Raw genomic sequence first — 27,239 nt, 5'->3', positions numbered from 1 at the left:
GCTAAACCTCCAAGAAGACTACAGACTAAACTACACATAATGATGCCAAAATGCCTTTCTTCATTCTCTCTCCCACTCTCTCTCTCTCTCCTTAAGTGTCCCTGGCTGACCTCGACTTCACTATGCAGCCCTGACTTTGGCCTCATTCTCCTGCCTCAGCCTTCTGAATCCAGGGATTACAAATGTGAGTTTTAATGACAGCTCCACTTTCTTCTCTTTCTACAAGCCTTTCTTTCTGTGTTGGTGACAAGGATGCTGGCCTCCAATGGGCCCTGACATGCCCACCTCCTGATGTCTATTCTACCACGAAGTGCTGCGTCTCTGCCTTGGCTGGGCACTGCCAAGCTGTGGGCAGGGCTGAGAGAGGCCCCAGGAGAAGGATCCGAGCCCTGGTCAGAGAGAACCAGGGTCGGCTGACCCCAGGTGAATGAGCACGGATGTGAGTCCACCCAAGCTGACCTTGAGAGGCCCACAATCCTAGGGGGACTCCTGCTCAAACAGCCTTAGGGAGAAATACTTGCCAGTGTGAGCCGCTAAATCTGGGGGCAATTCGTCACACGATAACAGAAAACGGCACCGGAGTTCCGTCTAAACCAAACTGACTTTGAGTTCTGAGAGTAGCAGGAAACGGGGTAGACGGCATATTGTGGACACTTACCCACAAGACCAACCCAGGGTGCCAGTCAGCAGCCGGCGCTGTGGGAAAGATCCTGGTGGGAAGCAGGGAGCGGTGGGGGAATGGAGGTTCCATTTGAATGGGGTGATTAGTGGGGGTGTGGCGGCACATGCCGGTGAGCCTACCACTTAGGAGGCAGATGAGGCAAGCTCAGAGTTTAAGTCCAGCCTGGGCTATGTATGTGAGACCTCTCACTCTCTGTGTCTCTCTCTCACATACATACACACGGGATGGAGTGGTCCAAGAAGGCCTGACTTAAAAGGGAACACTTAAGCAAAGATCAGGCGCCAGAAAGATGGCTCATCCAGAAAAAGTCCTTGTCTCACAGTAGGCCTGCTTACATAGGTTCAATTCTTGGAAACCACAGTAGAAGGAGAGAAAACTGACCCCTGGGACTTGTCCTTTGACCTCCACATGTGCACCATAGCACAGCTGAATCACACACACACATACATAACACACTCAAAATAATAATAATAAGTTAACAGATACCTGAAATGGTGGAGTGACTGATAACAGAAACCAGAGGAAATAACAATGCAGTTACATACGCCTGTCATCCCAGCACTCAGGGAGGCAGACGCAGGTGGATCTCTGTGAGTTCGAGGTCAGCCTGGTCTACAAAGCGAATCCAGGACAGCCAGGGCTACACAGAGAAACCCTGGCCCGAAAAATCAAAAACCAAAACCAAACCAATAGATAAATAAATAAATAAAGACCTTGTCAAACGAAGAAAAAGAAAGAAAGAGCTACACAGAGAATCTCTTGTCTTGAAAAAAAAAAAAAGAAAGAAAGAAAGAAAGGAAGGAAGGAAAGAAGGGGAAGGAGGGAAGAATGGAGAGGTCAGGAAAAGAGCATGTTGGGGTCAGAAACAGTAAGTGCAGAGGTCCTGAGATTCAGACATGGCTGGGTCACATGACTGTCCTCACCATATATATATATATATATATATATATATTTGCCACCAAAACTATTGTCCTCACTTGGCTTAGCTCTGGTGACCTTCAGAAGTGAGAGGAAGGTGGCATCGCTGTTCTTGTGCTGTCCCCATAAAAGGCTGCCCCCCCCCCCCCGTCGTGGCTCCTTGACTCCATTCCCAGGAGTGGGCGTCATGGTCTCCGAAGGTAGAAGCTGCTGCAGGACTGTATTTGTCCAGCCCCTGACAAGAGCAGGCCTGGACCGCATTCAGGGGAAGGTGCAGTAGGGCCTGACATGTCAGTCGGGCATCCAAGCTGTCTCTCACAGGAGTGGGTTTCCTGCTGGTGACTCAGGATCCCCTTTCCACCTGCCTCCCTCTCTATCTAAGGCTGCCTGCCTATCGGCAGCACCTCCTCAGAAACTCTGGCCTTCCCTTGAGCAAGCCCATCCATCGCCAGAGCAACTCTGTTTAGCAGGCCAGGCTAGACAGAGAGTATGACAAGCCTGCAGTTAGACTTCAAGGACGAAGGCATGGGATACTGAAGATGGAGGAGGTCAGAGGTGGACACTAGAAATGTGGCCTAGGTGGTAGGGTGCTTACTTAGCGTGTTCAAGGCCCTGGGATCAATTACTGGCACCACGTAAACTGAGCATAGGTGATGTACGCCTGTGTCCCCTCACTCAGATGGATACAGGCAGATCGGAAGTTTAAGGGCGTGATACTTTACACGGCAAAGCAAATTTGAGGCTAGCCTGAGCTAAGCGAGGCCTTATCTAATGGAGCAAAGAGAAAGGAATACGAACATTAAAGCTTGGGCTTTCCTGGAAGAAACCGCCACCTTTCAAGACATTTCCTGAGCACCTATTGTGTGCTAGAGAAAAAAAAAAAAAAAAAAAACTAAACACAAAGGAGGAACCATCCTGGGAGTGCTCTTAGTTGCCCAGAGAGACAGACCACGGCACACACAAGGCTGGTCTGGGGTGCCTCCGGGGAACTTCGAAGGGATGCCCATCCCAGATCTGCATAGATGGTTGGTTGTATGTGCTGTGTGTCAGAGATGGCTTCCAGGAGAAGTAGCTTCTAAGCTGAGACCCAAAGAGCAAGTGGGAGAGGGAAGAGTGCTGAGGAGAGAGAGAGAGAGCTTGTGAAAGTCCCTAAGGTGACAGAGATGTTAGAGAAGGACACACACACATACACAAATACACAAACATACACACACATACACACAAATATATATATATATATATATATATATATATATACACACACACATAGACACATTCTCTTTCTCTCTCTTTTCAGGCCCCCCATGCCTGAGGAAATCAGACCTCTAGACAGGGTCAGGATGACCCAGTTCCCAGGTTGTGTGTGCCCACCAGGGGCAGGCAGGCAGGTAATAACAGGCTCTCAATTGCTCTGCTCCCCACCCAACCCAGCAGACGCTGGGGTCGGGCTTTGAGGATGCTATCCCTGTCTCTTGTGGGTAAGGGCTATGTCTCACTGAAGCCCACACTGGGCCAGCTTCTCCCTGGGTTCCTCCCGGGGTGGCTGGGCTCCTCCCTAGTGTCCAAGATAGCAGGGCAGCTCGAGAGCTGTTTATGAAAGGCCTAGTTAGCTGGGGATGGGCAGGGCCCTTGGGAGCTGTGACTGCAGCCGCAGATAGCGAGTAGGGTGGGGAAGCGACGTGTGTAAATTACGGCTCCCAGAATAGAGGGGCCTAGAGGGAGTGGCGGGGCCTCCTACGGAGGAAGTCCTGGCAGCCTGCCCAGGATGTCTGGGCTCCAGGCGTTGCTGCAGGCTGAGTCCAGCCACCACATGATGGCCTCGTGGTGTGTATGAAGCGCTGTCCCTGCCATCCAGCCAGCCCATGGCAGGGAGGCTCGGATGGGCAGAGGAGAGACCTGTCAGGTGTGAGCTTCCCATGAGGGGATGGGTGGTAGGAGAACAAAGGTCTAGGATGGGGACAGGATGACATCTTGCCTGCCCCCAGAGGGGAGAAGGATTCTCCCTTCAACGTCCCTGTGGGTATTTCATACAAGTGTGAGATCCTCTAAAAATAACGGAATGACAGGCAGACTAACGGCAGCTGCGTGTCAGGCTGCTGTAAGCGGTAATACACACCGCTCGGGTCGCCGGTGAAGTCCTGCTGATGTAAGTATTCTTATTCTCATTTACAGACAAGGAAAGCCAGGCCCTAGAAACTTAAAAAAAAACAAATGTATAGAGTGACCTAGGGAGGTAACTCAGACCTGAACTCAGGCGTGACAGCCGTGTACCGTGTGGTTTCTGGTTTCCAGCTGTCACATAGGATCATGGTCACTTTCTGCACACTGGCCGTGGTGGTTTGAATAAGAATGTCCCCTCCCCAACGGCCCCCATAGGCTCATCTATTTGAATGCCTGGTCACCAGGGTGTAGAACTGTTTGAAAGGATTAGAAGGAGTAGGAGGTGTGGCCTTGTTGGAGGAAGTGTGCCTTGCGGGTGGGCTTTGCGGTTTCATGAGCTCCTGCCGGGGCCTGCTGCCTGCAGAACAGGATAGAGTGCTCAGCTTCCGTTCCGGCTCACGCGTGTCACCACGCTTCCTACCATGACGATGATGTAAGCAAGCCCCGCAATTAAGTGTTTCTTTAATAAGAGGCCCCACGGGTTACAGTGTCTCTTCACAGCAATAGGACCGTGACTGAGACGTTGGCATTCCAGAGCTGTGCCCACACCTGAACAGCACCACATCTCGGAGGGCGTCTAGTCTGAACAGCAGCCTAAGGTTCAGGTCTTACCCGGTCCCTGTTTGTTTCCTCACTGTGCGTCTTCGTAGGCTCCTCTGGGAGTCTGATATCATGCGTGTTTGAACTACTTAAGTCTTTTTTTGTTTGTTTGTTTTGAGACAGGGTCTCATGCAGCCCAGGCTAGCTTCAAATTTATTATGTAGCCAAGGATAACCTTGAACTCTCAATCCTTCTGCCTGTACCTCGGAGTTCTGGGGTCACTAGTTTATGTAGTGCTGGGGCTTGGACCAAAGGCTTTGTGCCTGCTAGGCAAGGCACTGCGCCAACCAAGCCAAAGAACTGGCGTCTTTGAAGGTGGCCTGTCCATCAGGCCACCTTCAACAATGCAACTCACGTGAAAGCTAAATATTTCCGACTCACTGTGTTCCGAGTACGGGTGTGTCGTCTACATGTGTGTCTGTACTGTACACCATTTGTGTGCCTGGTGCCAGTGGAGACCAGAAAAGGACATCGGATCCCCTAGACTAGAATTACGGATGGTTGTGAGCTGCCATATTGGGACTCCAGCCCGGGTCCTCCAGAAGAGCGCTCAGTGCTCTGAGCTGTGGAGCCATCTCTCTACCCGTGGAAATAGAATGTTAAAATCGGCAAGGATGCCAAGCTTGTCAGGGGAGCTCCTCTAGGTACCCAAGGAGCATCTTCTTCAAAATGAGGAATCACTGCCTTTGTGTTCTTTGTTTAAAAAAAAAAAACATTTAAATTATCTTATTTATGTATTTATTTGGTGTATATGTGTTTGTGTGTGTCCAGATGGGCCGTGGTGCACGGTATCTGTGTGAGAGCATGTTCACTCCTTCCAAGATGTGGGTCCCAGGGATTGAACTCAGGTTGTCAAAGATTGGCAGCAAGCACCTTTACCCACTAAACCATCTCATTGCCCTCTTCCCTTGCAATTTTTTTGGGGGAGAGAGACTTGGTTTGGTTTTCATCTAAGACTTAGTTTCAAGCAGGGTCCACACACTTGTTTTCCTTCTCTCCGAGGTTTTTCTGCTTTCAAACTGCCTCTTTGTAACTACTTGTAGCCAAGCTGCAGGTTTTCAGCTGAGCCTGGGGCACCCCCACTTCCCGGACCCCCCACCCACGAACCCTACACACACACACCCCCCACCCCACCCCCGCTGGGCTCCTTACTGCTCCCATTCCCTGCTTTGGTTGTTTCCTAGGCTGGAGGCTTCACAGGCATAGCTGGGGCCATGGGTTTCCCTTACCCAGGCTGTTGGTGGTTTACAAGCCTCCTGCCCTGTTGCATGTATTTCTTAATGTCACGTAAGAGCACTTCCCCTAGGGATGTGCTGCAAGGAACCCCAGGGGCTGGAACTTGCTGATTCATCTGCGGAGCCAAGGGCAGGTTAAGGGCACGGAGCCCGGAAGTGGGGGGGGACACCAGGTCTGAAGCTTTGCACACAACAGGGTTCCGAAAGCTGCTGCGGCTGCTCCCTAATCCCCAGCCGGGTATCAACAGCGAGTTGGTGTCAGCTAGGGCCGGGGCCACGCCCTCTACCCGCCTTTCAGGAGCCCTGTGGCACCCCCTCCCCCAGGCTCCCAGGGAGCTCCTGTCCAACGGGAGTAGTCAGCAGGAGAGAAGTGCATAGAAACCATATGATGATCACAGACACCCTGGGAAACATGAAGCGACGGAGGGCACCGGGTGACACTTAGCTGTCGGGAAGAAGGACTTACACAGTTAGGGGAGGAGGGGAGGAGCTAGGGAGGACACCCTTCAGGGGTGTCCCAGAACCATGGAGAGCCAGCTACAGCATGGAGCCATGGGGCCACTGTGAACTCTGACACTTGCCCCTCAAACCGGTTCCAAGTTTTGAGCTGGGGTGAGGGCTTTGACTCCAGCCGGAGGGGCTGGGTCACGTTTTTCCTGCCCACTCTGTTTACCCTCCACCTCTCCAGCCTTTCTCCTCTCCTGAGGAGCATCAGACACCACTAACCTGCTTTGACCTCTCTTTGGCTATGTGCTCACACCTGCCAATTCATTTCGTCACTTCTTCCTAGCTATTCTCTCTGCCGCGAAACTGACAACAACAGGAGGGGGTGCGGCTACTAGCTTTACACTTCTTCGTGGTGGAGAGTCCTGGGAAGGGAGGTAAAGGGATTCCGCTCTGCTTGTTCATCTGTGTGTTCATCAGGCCAACGCCATTCGAAAGCGGGGTTTGTTACAAGGACCCACACACAGGCACACGCTGGGGATTTGCACCACGCTGGGTGTCTTAGGTAGGGTTTTTATTGCTGTGAAAGTACAGCATGATCACAGTAGCTCTTATAAAAGAAAACATTTCATTGGGTCTGGCTTACAGCTGCGGGACGGTTAGTCCGTTACCATCATGGCAGGAACCATGGCAGCAGGAAGGCAGATGTGGTGCTGGGGAGGTGGCTGAGAATTCTACACCAGGATCTGAAGGCGGCAGGAAGAGAGAGTGATGCTAGGCCTGGCTTGCGCTTCTGAAACCTCAAAGCCCACCCCTGGTGACCCAACAAGGCCACACCTCCAATGCCACTCCCTGTGAGTCTAGGGGCCATTTTTATTCAAACCACCACACTGGCCAAGTGCCAGCAACTTGGGTTCTAGAACAGGCAAACCCTGCTCTTGAGCTTGAGCAGGTTTGGCCTCGGTAATCTCATGTAGAAATGGAGACCTACAGAAATCTCTCTCTCCCCCACTGTAGAGAGAGAGACAGCTGGCAAATTCTTCAAGGCAGCCACTCCCCCTGTAGCGTTTGTGATCCCGTGATTCTGGCTCCGGTATTCCGTGAGCCAAATCTTGATTAATCTTGCTTAAAGAGATTTCTTTCAGGGTGAGCTGGCCCCAGGAGATAAAGGTGCCTGCTACTGAGCCTGGCATCCCCAGGACCCCCCCCCCCATAGGACACAACAGACTCCCAGAAGTTGTCATCTGACCTATACAAGTATGCTGTGGCATGTACACACACACACACACACACACAAAATGTAATTTTTAAAACTTAAGAAAAAAAAATCTCTAAAAGAGAGTATTTGGTCCTATAGGGACATTTAAGAAAACAGTAAGAATTACTACCCAGTGGGGGTGGGGTAGCAAACAGGAGGCTGGGGTGAGAGGCTTGCTTTCAGTGTTATTTGTCCTTTGTAATGGTCAGCATTCTGTCTCACAAGCCTCAATAGTAATAAAACACAAATAGTTTTGCCAATAATAAAAATGTGAATTTAGGGAGGGCTGGAGAGAGAGATTGAGGGAACGGTTAAAATCACTTGTTGTTCTTCCTGGTTTGGTTCCCAGCTGCCTGTCACTCCCAGCTCCAGGGGATCTGACACCCTCCCTGGCGTCCCCAGACACTGCACAAACGGTGGTGCACAGACATAGACACAGCGAAGAGATAAACCTTTACAACCGTGACTTCATTTCAACAGTACATTTGAAGCTTTAACTAAATATATTAACAGACTGATGAGATGGCTCGGCAGGTAAGGGCACTTGGCACCAAGCCCGGTGACCTGAGTTCAATCCCAGGGACTCACGTGGAAGAAGGAGAGAACGCATTCCTGAAAAGAGTCCCCTGACTTCCACATACCCACGGTGGCAGGAACATGCCTGCTCACACACAAATCAGTAGAAGATAAATTACTGTTAACGTGAAAGTGTGCGTGTGTGTGTGTCTGTGTGTGTGTGTGTGTGTGTGTGTGTGTGTATGAATGTGTAGAGGTCATAGGATAACTTCTGGGTATTCATTTTTTTCCCTTCCACTGGGCTGTCCAGGGCTTGAACTCAGGTCATCAGGTTTGCATGCCTTTATCCACTGAACCGTTTTGCTGGCGAAACCTTTTTTAAAAATAGGATATCAAGTCGCCCAGGTCAGCCTCAAATTGGCTATGTAGTAGTGTAGGCCTGGCTGGCCTGGAACTTACTACACAGGCCTTGCTGGCCTCAAACACAGAGATCCACTGCCTCTACCTCTCAAGTGCTGGGATTAAGGCCTACTCCATCACACCCAGTACCCCTGTGTCAGTCTTTCAGGTTGGTTAAACTGATTGGTCTTACCCTTTAGCCTAGGCTAGCCTGACACTTAGCATGCAACTCAGGCTGGCCTCGAACTCCTAGCCTTAGATTCTGGAGTTCAGGCATCACAGGTGTGTTATGCCACACTGGTCTCATTTAAAATGTGTAGAACTTTGTCCCAGTCCAAGGTCCTCTACTCCCAGATGGTAGCTTTATTTATGCCTTTTTTTTAAAAAAAAAAAAACAAAAAACAAAAAACCTCTGTACACAGATATAAGCTGAACCACAGGGAAGCCTGTGAGTGTGCTCCCAAGACTCGGCCTGAGTCATGCAGAGTCATCCTGCCACCCAAGGAGAAGAAGCCACCGTGTCACCCAGCTGGCCGGTCCCTCGGATAGGACATCCAAGCTGGGAAAAGGGCAGAGCTATGGTGGACTGTTAGCATCTTGTGTCCTGCTCTTAGTCGAGTCAGGAACTTCTTAGGCTTTGTTATCCGACACAAGCCACTGTTTCTGAGCGTGGTTACCAACAGCCCAGGGGACAAGAAAGAACCAGAACTTCAAGTGGCTGTGGCAAGAGGCACAGCATCTACTGTCCACCAGCCTCAGGCCCTGGGACTCTCCATCCCTGAGCCTCTAATTCCCATCGCAGCTTTCTTTGTTTGGTTTGGTTTTTTGAGACAGGGTTTTTCTGCACAGCCCCGGCTGTCCTGGACTTGGTTTGTAGACCAGGCTGGCCTCACAGAGATCTGCCTGCCTCTGTTTCTCAAGGCTCATGTACTTTAAAAAAAAAATCTTGTTTTTGGTTAGCTATAGAGATTTGTTGATGGAAAAGGGATGGCCCAAGGTACCTTTAGCCTTCACTAGATACCTTTTATGAGGTTGGGCCTTTGTGGTACATGCCTGTAATGCCAGCTGTTCAAAGAGCCGAGGCAAAAGGCTGCTCTGGGAAACTTAGCGGCGAGACACACACACACACACAGAGAGAGAGAGGCTGGAGAGATGGCTCAGTGGTTCAGAGCACTGGCTGCTCTTCCAGAGGACCCAGGTTCCAGCCCCAGCACCCCTGTGGCAGCTCACAACCTTTATAACTTCCATTCTGGGGGATCTCTTCTGGCTTCCACAGACCCGGGTGTGCACGGATAGAGAAGCAAACAAAACACCCACACAGACCAGGTGCGGTGGCACACTCCTATAACCCCAGGACTGCACAGGCAGGTGGATCTCTGTGAGTCTGAAGTCAGCCTAGTCTACATAGCGAACTCCAGGAGAGCCAGAGCCACATATTAAGTGAGATCCTGTTTCAAACAAACAAACAACAAAAAAATCCATACATATGAAATAAAATATTTTTTTTCTTTTTTTTAAAAATATATTTATTTGTTATTATGTATACATTCTTCTGCCTGCATCTACACCTGCACCAGATCTCATTACAGATGGCTGTGAGCCACCATGTGGTTGCTGGGAATTGAACTCAGGACCTTTGGAAGAACGGTCAGTGCTCCTAACCTCTGAGCCATCTCTCCAGCCCAAAATAGTATTTTTTAAAATGCAAAAATAAAAAACCCAAAACAAAACTGGGAGTACAGGCACTTGCCTCGTATGCCCAAATACAGTCCCCAGCATCATGAAATCCCTTGTATTAATTTATTTTTCTAACATACTTTGGTGTTCTGCCCACACTTATCTTTATATGAGGGTGTTGGGTCCCCTGGGAATGGAATTATAGACAGCGGTGAGCTGCCATGTGGTACTCGGAATTGAACCAAGGTCCTCTGGAAGAGCAGCCAGTGCTTACAGCTGCTAAGCCATCTCTCCGGCCCCAACATTACAAAAGCTCTGCGTGCTCACGTATGTGTGTGCAGAGGCACATCTGGGCACACTGCTCTTGGAAGCCAAAGGACAATCTCTGATGGTGGTCCTCAGGCACCCACCATTTACCTATCTGTCTCTAGGTCTATCTATCAGCTTTTAGGTTTGTTTATTTTATGTGTATGAGTGAATTTTTTGTTTGTTTGGTCGGTTAGTTGGTTTTTTGAGACACGGTTTCTCCTGAGTGCTGGGATTAAAGGCATGCTCCACCACGGCCTAGCTGCATGTGAGTATTTTGCTTACGTGTGCGTAAGTATACCGCTAGGTCAGAAGATGGCTTCCGGTCTCCTGGAACTGGAGGAACAGATGGTTCTGAGCTGTCATGTGAGTACTGGGAAGTCAAAACCCAGGTCCTCTGCAAGACCAACAGGTGCTCTTAGCCATGGAGCCGCCTCTCCAGCTCTTTATTTATCTTTTTGACACAGGCTCTCCCAGTGTCTAGGACGCACTAAGAATGCTAGGCTATCTGATAAAACCAGCAAGCCCGAGGAAGCCAGGACTGGGATTACAAGTATTACCTAGGAATAGTGGTGCAGGCCTTTAACTCTGGAGGCAGAGGTTAGCACATCTCTCTAAGTTGTGGGCCAGTTTAGTGAGTTTCCAGCCAGTGAGGGCTACAGCCAAAGAGGAGCAGCCTGGTACGGTGGTACACACCTGTAATCCCAGCACTCACAGGCAGATCTGAGTGAGTTCGAGGACAGCCTGGTCTACAAAGCAAGCCCAGGACAGCCAAGGCTACACAGAGAAACCCTATCTGAAAAAAAAAAAAAAAAAAAAAAAGTGTGTTGAGACGGCTCATGGTTAAGAACACTTGATTGTCTCATTCCTAATAGCCACCCAGTGGCTCGCAACTGCCTGTAATTCCATCTCCAGGGAATCTAATATGTCCTCTGACCTCCTCGAGCTCGTCTACGAAGTGTGTGGTACACACACTCAGGCACACACACACACACACACACACACACAAAAGGAAAATTTGAAAAGTAAATATTTTTAAAAAAGAAAAATCAAAGGGACACAAATACATACCGTGATGCTTTGATGCCTGTCTTTTTTTACAGAGGCTTTGGGGCTCAAACTTACTTTGTACTTAGGTAACAAAGCTGGCCCACACTGAGCTATCTCCCCAACGCCAAATCTTTTCTTTTCTTTTTTTCCTTTTCCTTTTTTTTTTTTTTTTTCTCGAGACAGGGTGTCTTTCTGTAGCCCTGGCTTTCTTAGAACTCGCTCTGTAGACCAGGCTGGCCTTGAACTCAAGAGATCTGCCTGTTTCTGCTTCCTGAGTGCTGGGATTAAAGGCGTGTGTCGCCCATAGGTGACAGGACAGAGGAAAACCTGTGGAAGTCAGTTCTCTTCTTGCACAATTGCTTCCTGAGGCTCCAGCTTACGAAATCAACCTTGGTGGTGATGAGCCCCGCCCCCCGAAATCTCTTATTGAGTACACTAGCTGAATGGGGAGGTGAGCCCAATCACGATAGAGCAAGCAAGAAAAGAAAACCCCCTGCTTAGCCCTGCAGAGAACATCTGTGAATGTGAGTCTCCTGGAGTAACAGCATTGGGAGGAATCTCAGGAGTTAATTTAGTCCCTAAATAGAAAATTTCCCTGGACAGGGAAATTAGAGCCTAAAATAGGGGGAGGGGGCAGATCTAAATAGTCTTTAATTAAAGAGAAAAAGGAAATTTGGTCCTTGGCTTCCAATTCTGGCAGAACCAAAGGGGGAAACTCCACTGGAAGCTGCCGACACCCACCACGACGACAAAACACCAGTGTTTTGTTGCCAAACCCGGGGCTCTGAGGAGTATGGGGAGAAGCCAGGGCAGGGGAGATAAGAGTCTTTCCTTAAAGGAGGTCAGGAGCCCAGAAGGTGATCCCCAGCCTCTGCAGTCTGCTGCAGCCTGGGTCAGAGACCCTCGAGGCTTGCCCTCCCCTCCCCCAGGTGGAGGGAGTTGGCTCCATCAGCCACCGCTGCGAGCCCTAGGCTTTGGCATCTGCGAAATGGTCCTGCCCCTTGCCACACGTGCAGGCCTGCGCGGTGTAAGCGCATCCCGAGAGCGCGGAGTCCGTGCCTTGCTTTTCCTTAGCACGGATTCCTCCTCTCCTCCCCCAGGAGGACCACGGAGGCGTCTGGAAATTGAGCAGAGCCAGGCAGTCTTCGGCGGCGATGAACAATCAGCAGCCCCGATGCGGGGCTCCGCCGAGACAGCGGCAGACGCGGGGGTGGCGCGGGGGAGGGGGGCGGTGATGCGCGCTGGGGTTGCCATGGCCCCCGTCTCGCTGCACGCGACGCGCCGCGGCGTCCCGGGGCGTTCCTGTGGTGACCGACTTGGGCTGGCCAGAGCTGAGCACGGCTTGTCCCAGAAGGGCCCTGAGTCTGTGGTGGGGGACCCCTCGTCCCTTGGGCAGTGGCCTCCGCCCAGTCCCAGTCCCGGCCACACCACGGAAGGCGCCACGTCCAGGCCCGGCGCGTCGTCGGGGCCCGACGCCCTCAGGGGTCCACCGCGGCTGCCAGGGCGCCGGCTGCTTGGGGCTGGACTGGGCGGGGACCTACCGCAGAGGCCTGCTCATGAGGAGGACAACTTGCTGTTGGACCTGCATTATGACTGGGGACACTTGTTCAGTTTGGCAATTGGGGGGAGGGGTCCCCGAAAGCCAGCGTGTGAAAGGGCTTGTGCCTTCAACTGAGTCGCTTCTAGGGGAGTCCTAGAGGGTGGCCTATCATTTTCCTGTCACCCGGTATCCACAGAGAAACAGAGCCTTGGACGAAACCAATTCTTTGTGTCCTGCTGATGGGGAAATTGAGGCCCAGACAGAGGGGCTGATTTATTGAGTCCCTGCTGTGGTTAAGGGTATGATGGGACTGTAGTTCCCCCTACCCCCGCTTTTGTTTCGAATTGCTGCCTCCTTTCTCCAACACTCCACAGCCCACCTCATATTAAATCAGAATTGCCCTGAGGCTAAGGACACCCAGACCTTTGCCAAGACTAAATTAGAAAAAAAAAAAAAAAAAAAAGTCTGAAAAATGAAAGGTTTCTAATAAAAGCCATCTTCCTTGGCCTGCTCACCGCCTGGCACCCCAAGTCACCTGCACAGCCTTGGTTGACATTTGCAGCCCGGCGGCTCTGTACCTTCACACAACGGCGCCTTCTGTGGCACCTAGAGGCAGAAATGCCCAGGGACCTGATGTGACCCTACTTCCTCTACGGCCCTTCTTCCTGTTCTCAGAATTGCTGCACTGTCCTTCTACGGGGTCTTCTAACAGACTTCGTGTCTCTTAGAGAACCCAGTCCTAAGAGTCTCCAAGCGGGGGCTCTTGGGTCAAGCCACCGAGCCCCCCACCCCCTTTTAAGACACGGTCTCCTGTAGCCCAGGCTGGCTTCGAACTCCTTCTGTACTCAGGGTGACCTTGCACGCCTTTGCCTCCCAAGTGCTGGAATTATAATAAGGAAATGACGCCGTGGCCAGTTTATAGGATACTGGGGTTTGAGCCCAAGGCTTTGTTCATGTTAGGTTTGTGCTATACCAAGTGAGCAACAACCCTAGTCCCTGTATTAACCTCTTTTCTGGCTGAAACCCAAAGTGTCTCTCCATCACAGCTTGCAAGGATCCTACTGCCTGCCAGGAGGTGGTGGTGGCGCAAGCCTTTGACCCCAGCACTCGGGAGGCAGAGGCAGGTGGACCTGTGAGTTGGAGGCCAGCCCGGTCTCCAGAGGGAGTTCCAGGACAGCCAGGGCTACACAGAGAAACCCTGTCTCAAAAACAAACAAACAACAGAATCTCACCACCCAACCTGCTACAGCCTGTTTCTCCTCTGCCTTAGAAGGAATGCCTAAAGGGGCTGACACGATGGCTTAGCATATAAAGATGCTGTCACAGGATGGAGGAAGAGAACTGACTCCTATAAATTGTCCTCTGATCTCTATGTCCATATGGTATCACACCCAACACCCCATGCACATACACAACATAATTAACTAACTAAGAGAAATTTAAAATGCCCAGAGCCGGAAGGTGGGGATGAGAGGGTGAATTTTTATTTTATTTTTCCCTACTGTCTCATTGCTTCTAGAGGACTTTCTTTCCTTCCTATTTTTAAAAGATTAAAAACAAATTAATTATGGGTATGTACAAATGCCTGAGGAGCCCAGAGCACTGGATCACTCAGAGGCTGGCATTACAGGCAGCTAGTTGTGGGCTGCCTGCTGTGGGTACTAGGAATCAAAACCAGGTCCTCTGCAAGAGCAGTACGTGCTGCCCACGGCCCACGCACCTCTCCAGCCTGAGGAGCTTCCTTGTTTAGCCACTGATGGCTGCCACACTGTCTCATGGGCTGAGTTGTTACTTCTCCTGGCGTTGCCTGTCTGCTCTGTGTGGTGTAGGCTGAGGGCGCAGACCTTGCCTGCCTACCACGGGGACCTTTCCAGAACCCATTCTCCGACGCGGGCGGCTTCTGCTTTTGCAAAGTGGGGTGTGACTGCTCTGTTTTCTTTGGCAAAACAAGTCCCCTTTGCCTGCCTGGAATGGCCATCTCGCCCCTGTCCCCACTGCACAGGCCCTCCACGGTTATTTTTAGACACGGCCTCGTCTCCAGTCTTTATAGAGGGACTTTATAATTCAAACACACCATGGCGGGGTTTCAGACCACACCGAGGAGGATCCTCGGCTTCAGTGGCCCACATCAAAGTAGCTCCTCCTAGAGCCCTGCCCTGCCCACAAACAGTGCCACGTGGGAAGGGCTGCTCGCTCCTGCACTGCCTAATTGCAAACCCTGGGGTACTTAGGGTGACCCAGAGGGAATCGGAGGTACCAGAGGAGGACTTGGGTCTTTCTCCAGCTATGTGAGGCTGACTGAGCTATTGGTCACACTTATTCTTTGCATGATCTATTTTGGGGTATGGGAGGCAGGGCAGAGCCTCACATAGGCCATGCTGGCATCAAGCTCTATGTAGCCAAGGTTGACCACTCAACTCAATCTTCTTCCACCTTCCGCTGCTGGGATTACAGGCTCGAGCACAGATCTACACCGTACTGGAGATTAAACTGAGGACTGAGAGGCTGGGGACATGGCTCAGTGCTTAGGAGCGCTTGTTATTCTTACAGATCTTTTGGAGGACCCTGGTTAGGACCCAGCACCTACATAGTGGTTCACAACCGCCTGCGGCTCCAGTTCCAGGGCATCTGACACCCTCTTTTGAACTCCAAGGGCACCAGGCATGTACAGGCAATACATTCACAGACCTAAAACAGATATTATTTTATGTATCTATTTATAGCTTCCCTTTTGGTTTCTCTAGACAGGGTTTCTCTGTGTGGCACTGGCTGTCCTGGACTGGGACTCTGTAGACCAGGCTGGCCTCGAACTCAGAGATCCTCCTGCCTCTGCCTCCTGAGTGCTGAGATTCAAGGTGTGTGCCACTGTGCCTCACTTTCCCACTTTTTTAAAGAACTGGGAGCTTAAAATGGGCCTGGTGGCACACACGTTTAACCAGAATTCAGAAGGTAGAGACAGGCAGCCAGGACAGCATAGAGAGACCCTGTCTCAGAAAGAAAACTGAGGGCTTAGTGTGTGCGGTTCGATTACTCTGTCAGCCCCAGCTCCTGCTTCCATCTTCTCAGCAGAAGAGACCACCTCAGGGGACACAGTGTGACAGATCCCAAAGTGCCGTTAGCCGTCTGATCTCTGCCCACAGAGGGGAGAGAAGTGCCTTTAACTTCTAAGTTTTCTGGACAGTCATAGGCCTCTGCATGTGATAGTTATATGTAATTTCTTTAAGTCCTGGCAAGCAAGAGCTCCCAGGTTGGAGCACTCAGCTTAAGCAAGCTTGGTTTGAGGGCCTGGAAATTCCAGGTCTTTCATGACTGCTTCCTAGGCCTGACAGACCAGTCATGACATGTGACGGGGGATGACCTCAGGGCTGCTTTCATCATTGTCATTTTCTCTGAGATGGGCTCCTGCTCTTGCAGCTTAGGCTCGCCTAAGACAAGGGACCGCTCCAGCACCTTGAGTGTTCACACCACAAGCAGAAGCTTCACTCCTGGACTCCCCAGCAAGGAAGAGATCTTCAAAATAACTTAGTTCACTTGGGAGTCTGAGGCAAGTGCATCGCTACAAGTTCCAGTCTAGCCTGGTCTATGGATTAAATTCTAGGCCTGTCTGGGCAGTATCTTGACACCTCATCGCAAGAAACCAAAAAGGACATAAGTTGCTTAGCCCATTTGAATAGCTTCCTTTTTCTTCTTTCTTTCTTCTTCTTCTTCTTCTTCTTCTTCTTCTTCTTCTTCTTCTTCTTCTTCTTCTTCTTCTTCTTCTTCTTTGAGACAGGGTTTCTCTGTGTAGCCTTGGATGTCCTGGACTCCATTTGTATACCAGGCTGGCCTCGAACTCATAGTGATCAACCTGCCTCTGTCTCCCAGAGTGCTTACAGTGATTACAGGCACGTGCCACCATGCCCGGTTTGAATAGCCTAAAAAGCACTCATTTGCATACATGCATGGTCACGTGCTATGGACGGACTGAGGCCAAGGAGACAATTTTCTTTTTCCAATGAGCTCACAGGGCTAGGAGACAAATGAGTGTGCCCAGTAGTTATGACAGTGGAATCAGAATTGTGACAGTTAAACTGGCAAAGCTGGAGCATTGTAAACTCAGCCCTTGGGAGACAGAGGCAGGAGGATAGGAAGCCAAGCTGGACTACAGGAGACCCTGTTTCAAAACAGGCAGCTTACACAAAACTGTGACCATTATGCACAGAGTGCGGGGCTGGCAGTGGCAGCACCATCTCTGCTTGGAAAGGAATCATCCAGCACTTGAGTGAGTGTCAAAAGATGAATCGTTGACCCAGAAAGATAGGCTGGGATACAGGATGAAAGGCCCAGTTTCCAGGCTGCTATTCTTTCAGTACATGGTCTGTGCTGGCTAGTTTTATGTCAACGGGACACAAGCTGGAGTCAACTGAGAGGAGCTCCATAAGATCAGGCTGCAGGCAAGCATGGAAGGCATTTTTTTAAAATTAGATTGAATGGGGGCAGGCCCAGCCAATTGTAGGTAGTTCTGTGTTGCGCTCATCTTTAAGCTATTTTCTTTGGGGTTCCTTAAAGCTTCTCCCTTCCAACCCGCCAGCCTTAGTAGGAGAGAGAAGGTTAGTGGGGAGAGGGGGCCCAGACCCCTTTACTTCTCCCAGCTGTTTAGGGTCAATGAGTTCCTTTAGGGCTATACCAATTCTCCATCGACAGCAAAAGCCGCAAGCAGTCTCCTCTGTCTCTCTCCTCCAAGCTGATGTGCCACGAAGTGTCTCTGGCTTCTCCAAATGGCCACTTTCCACAGGCCACCACCACACAGCACACCGTCTCTTCCTGGGCTCCCATCCTTACATCCTCGGAGCCCTAGGCCACGCAGGCAAAGACCACACCCCACACACGAGACAGTTATCAGCTGTGGACAAACTAAAGCCCAAATGAAAATCCCACACTTGGGATTAAAACGAACACATATTTACATAACATAACAGAGGTTTGTTGTTGTTGTTTTAAAGAAACCAAAACTTCCGTTACAGTCCTGGGTTCTGTAAGAAAGCAGGCCAAGCAAGCCATAAGGAGTAAGCCTGTAAGCAGCACCCTCCCTGGCCTCTGCATCAGCTCCTGCCTCCAGGTTCCTGCCCCATTTGAGTTCCTGTCCTGACTTCCTTCAGTGAGGAACCACTTGATAAGGAAGTGCAAACAGGCAAACCCTTTCCTCCTCAACTTGTTTTTCGGTCATGCTGTTTGATTCCAGCAATAGAAGCTGTAACCAAGACACAGCCCTTTCTTAACACCTTGGGGTGGCCTTCTGAGGAAGCCTGGGAGGAAACCAGAGACACCCGCCAGGTGGAGAGCCATCAAAGGCACAGGTGGGACGATGAGAGCTCCCTTGGCTTCGGCACAGCCGGATGGAAACCGGGGTGTTGGTGGTCTGGTTGCTCCATTTGTCTTGGTTGAGGAGGGGAGAGGCAGTTTCCGTCAAACTCTCCATCTGTGGGCGCCAGAAGCATCTGAACATTTGCTTCCTGACTGCGTGTGGCTCACTCCCGGGCAGAGAAAGCACTTTCCAGACTCGCTGGTTCCTGCCACCTGGCACAGGGTGTTCGGAGAGGAAACCAGTGTCTTAGCACAAGGCAATTCAGCTTGGGAGAGAAGGTGTTGCATTCAACACGTAATTAGGGGATGATGACTAGCCGCTAAAAAGGCATTTGGAACCATTTTCTCTCATTTTGGATCAGTCTCTTTCACGGAGGAACAGAAAAGGTTTTTGTTTTTTATTTTTGATATTGTCTTGAGAGTAGAACAAGAGAGATACCAACATGAAAGAGAAAAGACGAGTGAGGGCTGACCTCCCATGGGATATAGCCTCGGTGCTGTCCTGAAAGCAGGCTTTGTCCTAAAGCTAGTCTGGTTTAAAAAAATACTAGTATCCTGGTGGCATAAGCCTGTAATCCCAGCTACTTGAGAAGCTGAGGCAGTAGGATTACAAGTTCAAGGCCAGCCTGGGCAACTCCTTTTTTTTTTTTTTTTTTTGGTGTGAGGGGAGCAGTGTCTCAAGACGGGGTTTCTCTGCTTAGCCTTGGCTGTCCTGGAACTCGCTCTGTAGACCAGGCTGGCCTCAACTCACAGAGATCCACCTGCCTCTGTCTCCTGGTTGCTGGGATGAAAGGCGTGCACCACCATGGCCTGGCTGCAACTCAGCATTTTCAAAATAAAGAGCAAATGAGGGCTCTGGATAGATAATATTCCCTAGTGTCTACAAGGTTCTAGGTTCAAACCCCCCAATGCCAAAAAAATTAAAAACAAAACTAAGAGCATTAGAGAAGTGTCTCCTGGGGACAGTTCTCATCAGTCTAGAACCCAGGGGGTAAGGGTCACTCCTGGGCACACCAGAGCATATGGAACATATAGGTGCATGGACCGTGACAGGCAGAAAGGCCCTCTGCTGGGGGCAGGGCTGGCGCAGCCGAGGAGGCAGAAAATGCTGTGGTAGTTCTACTGGACCCCTCCCTTGATGGATCCCTAAAAGTGTCCAGAAGGCAAGGAATGGTAGATTGAGCAGGAGAGAAATGACGGCTGTTCCTCCTCTGGGGTCAGGAATACTGAAGAGAAGAGAAGAGAAGAGAAGAGCTGAACTCAACTGACTTCTTTGCCCTCTCCAGCTGTGAGACTGTGGAAATGTGATCCATAAGCCACTGTGCCACTTTGATGCATGGGCCGATTTCACAGTATGGTTTTTCTTCCCTGCTAGCTTGGGCCCAGGTGAGAGGGTATTCATTAACGGAGGCCAGCGCTGAGCTGAACACCCAGGGGAGGCCTTGGGAGAAAGCCAGCCCGCAGGCCTGGAGCTGTCGACTTTTCCACAGCAGGAATGTAGGCAGGCCAGGGTGAGTGATGTGGCTCAGTTTAGCAAATAACATCCCAGACCATCTCAGACCACAAACTAGTGCTCTCTCTGGAAAGCTCCGGAATTAGAACTTCAAACATTAGCTAGTTACAAATTAGGAGTCTTTTATTGACCCCGCTCTCCCACAGGGGGCTACGTTTTTCTGCAAAGGTCGCCAAAGCAAAGAGAGTGGCATAGAGTTGTTGATGTATGCTGCTCTGATGGGATGTATTTGGGCTGGGTCACCTCAGACTCACACCAGCCCATCTTGAGTGAAAGAACAGGGGTCTTTTCAAAGCCCGGTGGGTGGCTTTTTCCATCTGTCTTCATGATCCAAGTCCTTTTCAAGTCCTTTTGACCCCAGCCAAGGTCAAGGAGAGAGCTGAGGACTTAAGCCCAGGAGACCAATTGCTGAGAATTGGAAATGACAGCTACCCTTGCGAATCAGAGTAAAAGCTGCCTACGACGGAGAGCAGAACGGAACAAGCTTGAGGGGCCAGTGGGTCCGTGAGTCAAAGGGCAGCCTAGTCTATATAGCGAGCTCCAGGTCAGCCAAGACTACAGAGAGACCCTGTCTCAAAAAAAGAAAAGAAAATTACTCTGTGCCTGTGTGTATGAGAGAGAGGGGTAGGGGCAGGAGAGCATGGGCCATGATGCCTAGTTGAGGTCTAAGGACAACTTTGTGGAGTCAGGTCTTGCCTTTAACAGAGAGCGGGCAATTAAACTCAGGTCTCCAGGCTTCCACGACATCTCACTGGTCCCGGTAATCACCTTTGTTCACGTAAGGAAAACATCAACTCTGCTCCAGTTTGTGCTGAGCCAAATCTGAACGACAGTGGCACAATGGCCTGGGAACATAGAGCTACCTCAAATGACACGTTCGGCCGTGCAAGCGTTGCATGGGCACTGATCTCAAAACATTGCGCATGACTTCCTCAAAACGTTGCGACATCTTCGGGACAGCGGCGCAGACTCCACGGAACAATAACCTCTGTCTGCACAGTCCCCGGTGAATAGACAGTCTGCCTTAGGCCGGCTAGGCAAGCCCTCTGTCACTGGACTACACCCGAAGCCTGACGTGAACTTTTTATAGTTGCAGAAAGGAAACTCGTGAACTAACGTGTTTACAAAACGGGCAGGAGCTGGGTGTGGTGTGCACGCCCATAGACCCAGCACTCACTGGATTGAATCCCTGAAGGAGATGGGAAGTTCCTGGCTGTGGGCAGCTTGGGCTACCTAGAGATAGCCTGTCTCAAAAAAAGAAAACAAGCAACAATAACCGGGCGGCTGGCAACAATAGGACAGCTTTAATCCCAGCACTCACACACACAGACAGGAAAAGGGAAAGGAGGAGAAAGAAGGCTTTGGGTAGAGTGTTTGTCCCGCCTGCGCAGAGCCTCGGGTTCGCTTCCTAGTGGGGGCGGGTCTTAGGTGTGGTCTCTATCGAGTTCTTAGTTAGGGTGGGTGCAGCTAGGGTTATCAAGCGCTCTCTCTAATGGGGAAGAGGAGGTTCGATCAGCGGCTGAAGAGAGCCTGGGAGGACCCAGCTGCTGCATCACGGCACAGATCTCCGCAGCAGCACGCTGCACTCAGCCGCGGTCCAGCGGCTTGCGGGCTGTCCGGCGTAGGCGTCAGTTCCAGACTCGCGTGTGACAGGCTCCAGGCACAGGATGAGGACTGGTGGCGTCTTAACAGGGGTTTGGCGTGGCGCACGGCAATGGGCAGGTTGGCCAGCCGCAGGAGGGCGCGTCTTGGTGAGCGGGCGCCCGTGCTGTTGGCCTAGTTACAACATCATCCTCCGCCTCCTCAGGCCTCCATTTTCGCACTGTCTTAGTTCTGCTTCTCTCGCTAATATCACAGTATCCACCGGATGGGTAAGATATAAAAAAAAGGTTAGAAAAGGTTAATTTCAGGCCGCCGTTCCGGAGGCCCAGTGTTGAGGGGCAGAATCTGGTGTTATCCTTGCTGACAGAGTCCCAAGACAGCACATGTGAAGAGACAGGGAATGTGTTAATGTACTTATATCCTCTGGTCTCTCCCTTATTTATTTATTCATTCATTCATTCACTTATTTATTTATTTAGTCTTTTCCAGATAGGGTTTCTTTGTGTAGCCCTGGCTGTTCTGGAACTCACTCTGTGGACCAGGCTGGCCTCGAACTCCTGAGTGCTGGGATTAAAGGCGTGCACCGCCACAGCTCTTTTGCTCCTGCGTATGGATCGGTGTTCTCAACCTGTGGGCTGCAGTCCCTTTGAGGGTCACATATCGGATATCCTGCCTATCAGACATCCATATCATAATCCGTAACCACGGCAATATTAGTTATGAGGTAGCATGTTGTGGCTGTGCTAAAGGGTGGCAGCGTCAGGAAGGGTGAGAGCCGCCGTTATAGAGCAACACGCCATTTGTCATTCAGTCATGGGGGCTCCACTTCCTGACCTTATTTAATCTTAATCTCCACCCCAAGGCCCTACTTCTAAATACTATCCTCCGATTAAATTCCACTTTCTTAACACCTCAGGATGACCAAAACTCCAACATGAACTCCAGAGGGGCAAACCGTACTTGAAACCACAGCACGCGCTGCGTGCAAACGCCAGTGGCCTAGCTACCCTCCTTGGTTCTGCAATGCGTCTTTCCCGGTGGTCTTTTAAGGCATGGATCCTCAGGCTTCGTGCCCTCTCCCAGCTTACAGCTCAGCTCCGAGTCATAAGCCCCCTTCCTTGGTGTTCCCATCCTTCAAGTCCGTGGCCACCAGTCAAGCCGTTTCCCACTGTGCTTGACTCTTAGATTTTTTATTCCCACGGCTCTCCTTTTCCCAGAAAGTCTTGGGTATTCCCAGGCCCTGCCGAAGCTCTGCCTGCTGGGAGGATTGGCCATCACTGGTATTATCCAGAAGGCAACCGGAGTGAGACTAGGCCGCAGCTGACAATCTGTCCTCGGCTTGTACCCACTGGGCCAGTGCATGTGTGAGCTAGGCTCTTGAAGGGCAGTTACCTCCCTATGTGGGCACGGGGACAACGGTGGTGGAGGATGCCATGGAGTCTGGGCCTCAGGCCTGTACATCTTACCGGTACCTCTTGTGTCCTGTTTCTGCTTGAGTTCACTCCTGGATGCACTTCTTCTCAAACCTCAGAGTGCTGTCAGGCCCATGCGACCTTGTAGCTCTGACAGAGCTGAACTCGAGATGGGCAGTTCCGGCTTCAGGAACGTGTCTGAACATGACCATTAGCCCCCCCCTTCTGCGGGAGACCATTCAGAAGCTCCTCCCCCACGCCCTGCCCCTCCACAGCAGGGATTAAATCTAGGGTTTGGCCTATGTTCTCTCCGTGCTCTGCTGCTGAGCTACGTGGCCAGCCTTCAGAAGCCATTCAGCAAATTATGCACTTAGGCGCATAGCATGTGCAAAACGGTGACCTTAAACGGATGGCAGGGACGCGCTCCAGAGTCCTACGAGTCAGCCCTTTCACCGGAGACATCTCTAATCCTACAGCGGTGTGCCAGTGGCTGCCAAGAAGTGCTCGCACTATGGCTGGGCCTGCTTTGCTCTAACTGGACACCACCAGCAGCTCCTTATGCTGTAAACTGAGGCAGAACCCCCAGCACCGCCTCATCCAGTGACGATATGAACTGCAAACCTGAAATCTCGTGTGACTATTATCGAACAAACAAACAAACAAACAAACAAACAAACAAACAAACAAACGGAACTGGGAGGTGGTGGTGGAGATGGCTCATCAGGTTAAGAGTACTGCTGGCTGTTCTTCCAGAGGACCCAGTTTCAATTCCCAGCACCAACACCGTGGCTCCCAACGGTTAACTCCAACCCTGGGGGATCTGGTGCCCTCTCCTGGCCTCCTCCAGTACTGCATGTACATTCAGAGCACGCAGATATACTGCAGGCAAAACAAGATGAAATGAAAAAGAAAAAAAATACATCCAAAATTTTGTTTGTGAATCAGGCCTTCACAAAAGAAAGATTCCTTTCTTTTTGTGGGCCCATGAGAAACAGGTCTAGGTAAGTTTCCTCTCTATATGAGGCTAAAGAAAAAAGTTGCGAGCCAGGCCTGCAATCCCAGTTTCTTGGGACAGTAAGACAGGATGTTTGGAAGTTCAAGACTTGCCCAGGCTGTTAGTGAATTTGAGGCTGTCCAGGGCAGTTCTGCAAGATGCTATCTCCAAAAGTAGACAAAATTGGGTGGAGATACAGCTCTGTAGCATAGGGGAGATCCAAGACTTATTTTTTAGAACTTAAAAAAAAAAATTGTATGTCACTGAGAGTCCCAATACACAACAGTGGGACAGGATGAGCTAAGCAGTTACATTCAGTTCAACAAGGGAGAAGTGCCACAGTCATGCTAGTTTTCCTTGGGCCGTGGACAAGCTCCATTTGGTTTTAATTCTGAGAGTGATTCTTTCCAGATCTTGCCTGCACCCTCTGGACTCTGTAGCCCACGCTCGATCCTTGATTCTTCATGAAGGACCTTCCCTTCGTGTTCTCTGCTGCGTCATCAGCATGCTTCCTGGCAGCAACAGTTTGGAAGGTCTGGAACCTTCTTTCATCTTGTCTTCCATTCCACTCAGTTAAGAATCTACTGAGTTCTGTGGGTATAAACCATTCGGGATCCTTGTGGGCCTTGCACAGGCATTGCAGGGACTCATTTTATTTATCCAGAGGTTCTGCAGATCCTCCCAAAGCAAACTCTTCTGAGCCACGCCACAATATTTCCAGCGCTGGAAAGCTGAGACAGAGGGATCAAGAGTTCAAGGCCAGCCCAGGCTACAAGGAGACAGGGTTTCTCTGGGTAGCCCTGGCTGTCCTGGAACTCACTCAGGAGACGAACCAGGCTGGTTTCTAACTCAGAGATCCACCTGCCTCTCTCTCCCAGTACTGGGATTAAAGGTATATGCCACTATGCCCAAAACAGATTCTGTCTTTAAGGAGAAACAAAAATCAGCTGGGCCTGGTGGCGCATGCCTTTACCCTCAGCATTTAGAGGGGCAGAGGTAGGAGGATCTTTCTGAGTTTGAGGCCAGCCTAATCTACAAAGGGAGTCCAGGACAGCCAGGGTTTCTACACAGAGAAACCTTATCTGGAAAAAAAAAGGAAGGAAGGAAAGGAAAGGAAGGAAGGAAAGAAAGAAAAAAAAGAAAGAAAGGTCAAAGAAGCAAACAAAAAACCAAGCTGCTTGTGATGGTAAAACACGTTTAGTCCCAGCCCTTGGGAAGCAGAGGCAGGAAGATCTCTTTGAGTTCCAGACCATCCTGATTTTACATAGCAAGTCGTAAGTTCCAGGAAAGCCAAAGAACCCTGGTATTTTGTTATCACTGTTGTTTTGTTTTGCTTTGTTTTTGGCTTTTGAGACAGGGTTTATTTGTGTAGCCCTGGCTGGCCTGGAATTCTCCGTAGACAAGGCTGACCTCTAACTCAGAGCAGAGAGATCTGCCTGCCTCTGCCTCTGAGTGCAGGGATTAAAAAAAGGCACCACCCCAAAAATCCTGTCTTAAAACACAAGCAAACATCAAGAACAAACAAATCCTGCCTTTATACTTGGTTTCTGCTGAGGAAGCTGAAGTATGAAGCTACATAAGCATCCTAGAGCCCCCTCTAGGAAGTGGCAGGTGTAGGAACAGCCCCCTCAGCACAGGGTGAATCCCATAAGCTGAAGTCCTAACCCCCGGTACTTAATTCAGCCTGATTAGGAAAACAGTATTGCAGAAGCCATCAGTTAAGACGAGGTGAAGGGCTGTAGCGTAGCTGAGTGATAAGAGCACTTGCCCAGGAGAAGCAAAGGCCAGTCTCCTTCTCAGTGCTACTAAAATGAAAGAATACATGGACACACTTATAAATCCTGTCACTGGGAAGCTGAGGCAGGAGTATCAAGAGTTCAAGACCAAGCCTGATGTTGTGGCTCAGGCTTTTAAGCCCAGCACTCAGAAGGCAGAGGCAGGCAGATCTCTGGGTTCCAGGGCAGCCAGGGCTCTCCAGGGAACCCCTGTGTCACACAAAAAAAGTCAAGACAGCTGGGGGGTTCCATGGGGAGACTCTATTTCAAAACAAACAAACCAATGGGCTCTCCCTGGAATAGGAATAGGGTAGGCCCTTGATCTACTATGACCAGGGCAGTTTGGGTACAGACAAGTGCACAAAGGCAACACCTCATGAGGGTGAAGGTCAGGTGGAGATTTCTACCAGCCAAAGAGTAGTGAAGGCTGCCAGCAAACAGCCAGAAAGGAGAGGCATGCCAGGGAACATGCTTTCACAGAGTCCAGACAGGCCACCGCAACTGTGAGGCAACTGGTCCAGGCCGGCCTTCCATTCATCACGTCAGCAAGGATCACTTTGAAATCTTAATCCTCTTTATTATTTTCGTAATTTGGTTTTAATATATATATATATTTTTGTCTGAGTACAGAGGATGAACTAGAGCCTCATGCATATTAAGCCGGCATATTCTTAAGCCATAGCCCCCGTTTTTAGATCTGGACACCGGGTTTTGCTACATTGTTCAGGCTGGCCTTGAACTTGCCATCCTTCTGTATCAGCCTCCCAAGAGCTGGGACTATAGATGTAAGCTACCACATTCAGTACCTCGCCTGAGCTTTAGCATCTTTGTTTGTTTGTTTCTCATTTCTGCTTTCCTTTTTAAAAACAGTTTTCAGGCGGGGTGTGGCGGCACACACTCTGATCCCAGTACCTGGGGAGGGGATGGCAGGCAGACCTCTGAGTTCAATCTGGTCTGTCTACAGATCAAGTTCCAGGCCAGCCAGGGCTATGTAGTAGGACTCAGTCTAAACAAACAAACAAAAATAATAAAACACTCTTCACAGGCTGGGTAGGCTGAGAATTTTCCAGATCATCAAGCCCTGGTCTCTTTTGGACTTTGTAATATTCCTTTTATTTGTTTGTTTGTTTGTTTGTTTGTTGTTTATCTGCTTATTTATATAGATCTTTATTAATTCTACGTGTGTGAATGTTTTGCCTGAATGTGTGGATGTTCACCAAGTGAGTGCCTGGGGCCTCAGAAAATCAGAAGAAGGCGAGCTCCTGGGACTATCAGCCACCAAGAGGGTGCTGGGAACTGAGTCCAGGTCTTCTGAAAGAGCAGCAAGCACTCTTAGCCTCCAAGCCATCTCTCAAGCTCTGTTTTGTTTTCCTTTATTCTATTTAGAGATAAGGTCTCTTGATGTAGTCCTGGCTGTCCCAGATCTCATAGGCCAGGTTGGCTTCAAATTCACAAAGATCTGCCTGCCTCTGTTTCCAAAGGGTTGGGATTAAAAGTGTGTGCCACCACGCTCAACCAGCTCTGCCTTCCTCACATTTTTCTTTTGTGTAAGTGTGTGTGTGTGTGTGTGGGGGGTGTACCTACTTGTGCAATGCGAATGCTTGACCACCGTGGCTCAGCTATGGCAGTCAGAGGACAAACAGTGGAGCCCCTGAGTTTCACTCAGGTCACCAGGCTTGGTGGCAGGTGCTTTACTCCTGGAATCATCTCACCAGCTCCCCACAACATGGCCTTCGCAGACCAGCTTGCCTTGAAGACCCTAGTCCTTCTGCCTCCACTTCCCAAGTGCTGGGCGGGGAGGGGGGGTCAGAGGGG

Source organism: Psammomys obesus, unplaced genomic scaffold (genome assembly GCF_907164565.1).
Source record: "Psammomys obesus unplaced genomic scaffold, mPsaObe1.curated_primary_1811, whole genome shotgun sequence".
NCBI lineage: Eukaryota > Metazoa > Chordata > Mammalia > Rodentia > Muridae > Psammomys > Psammomys obesus.
Note: the sequence above shows the minus strand (reverse complement) of the source record.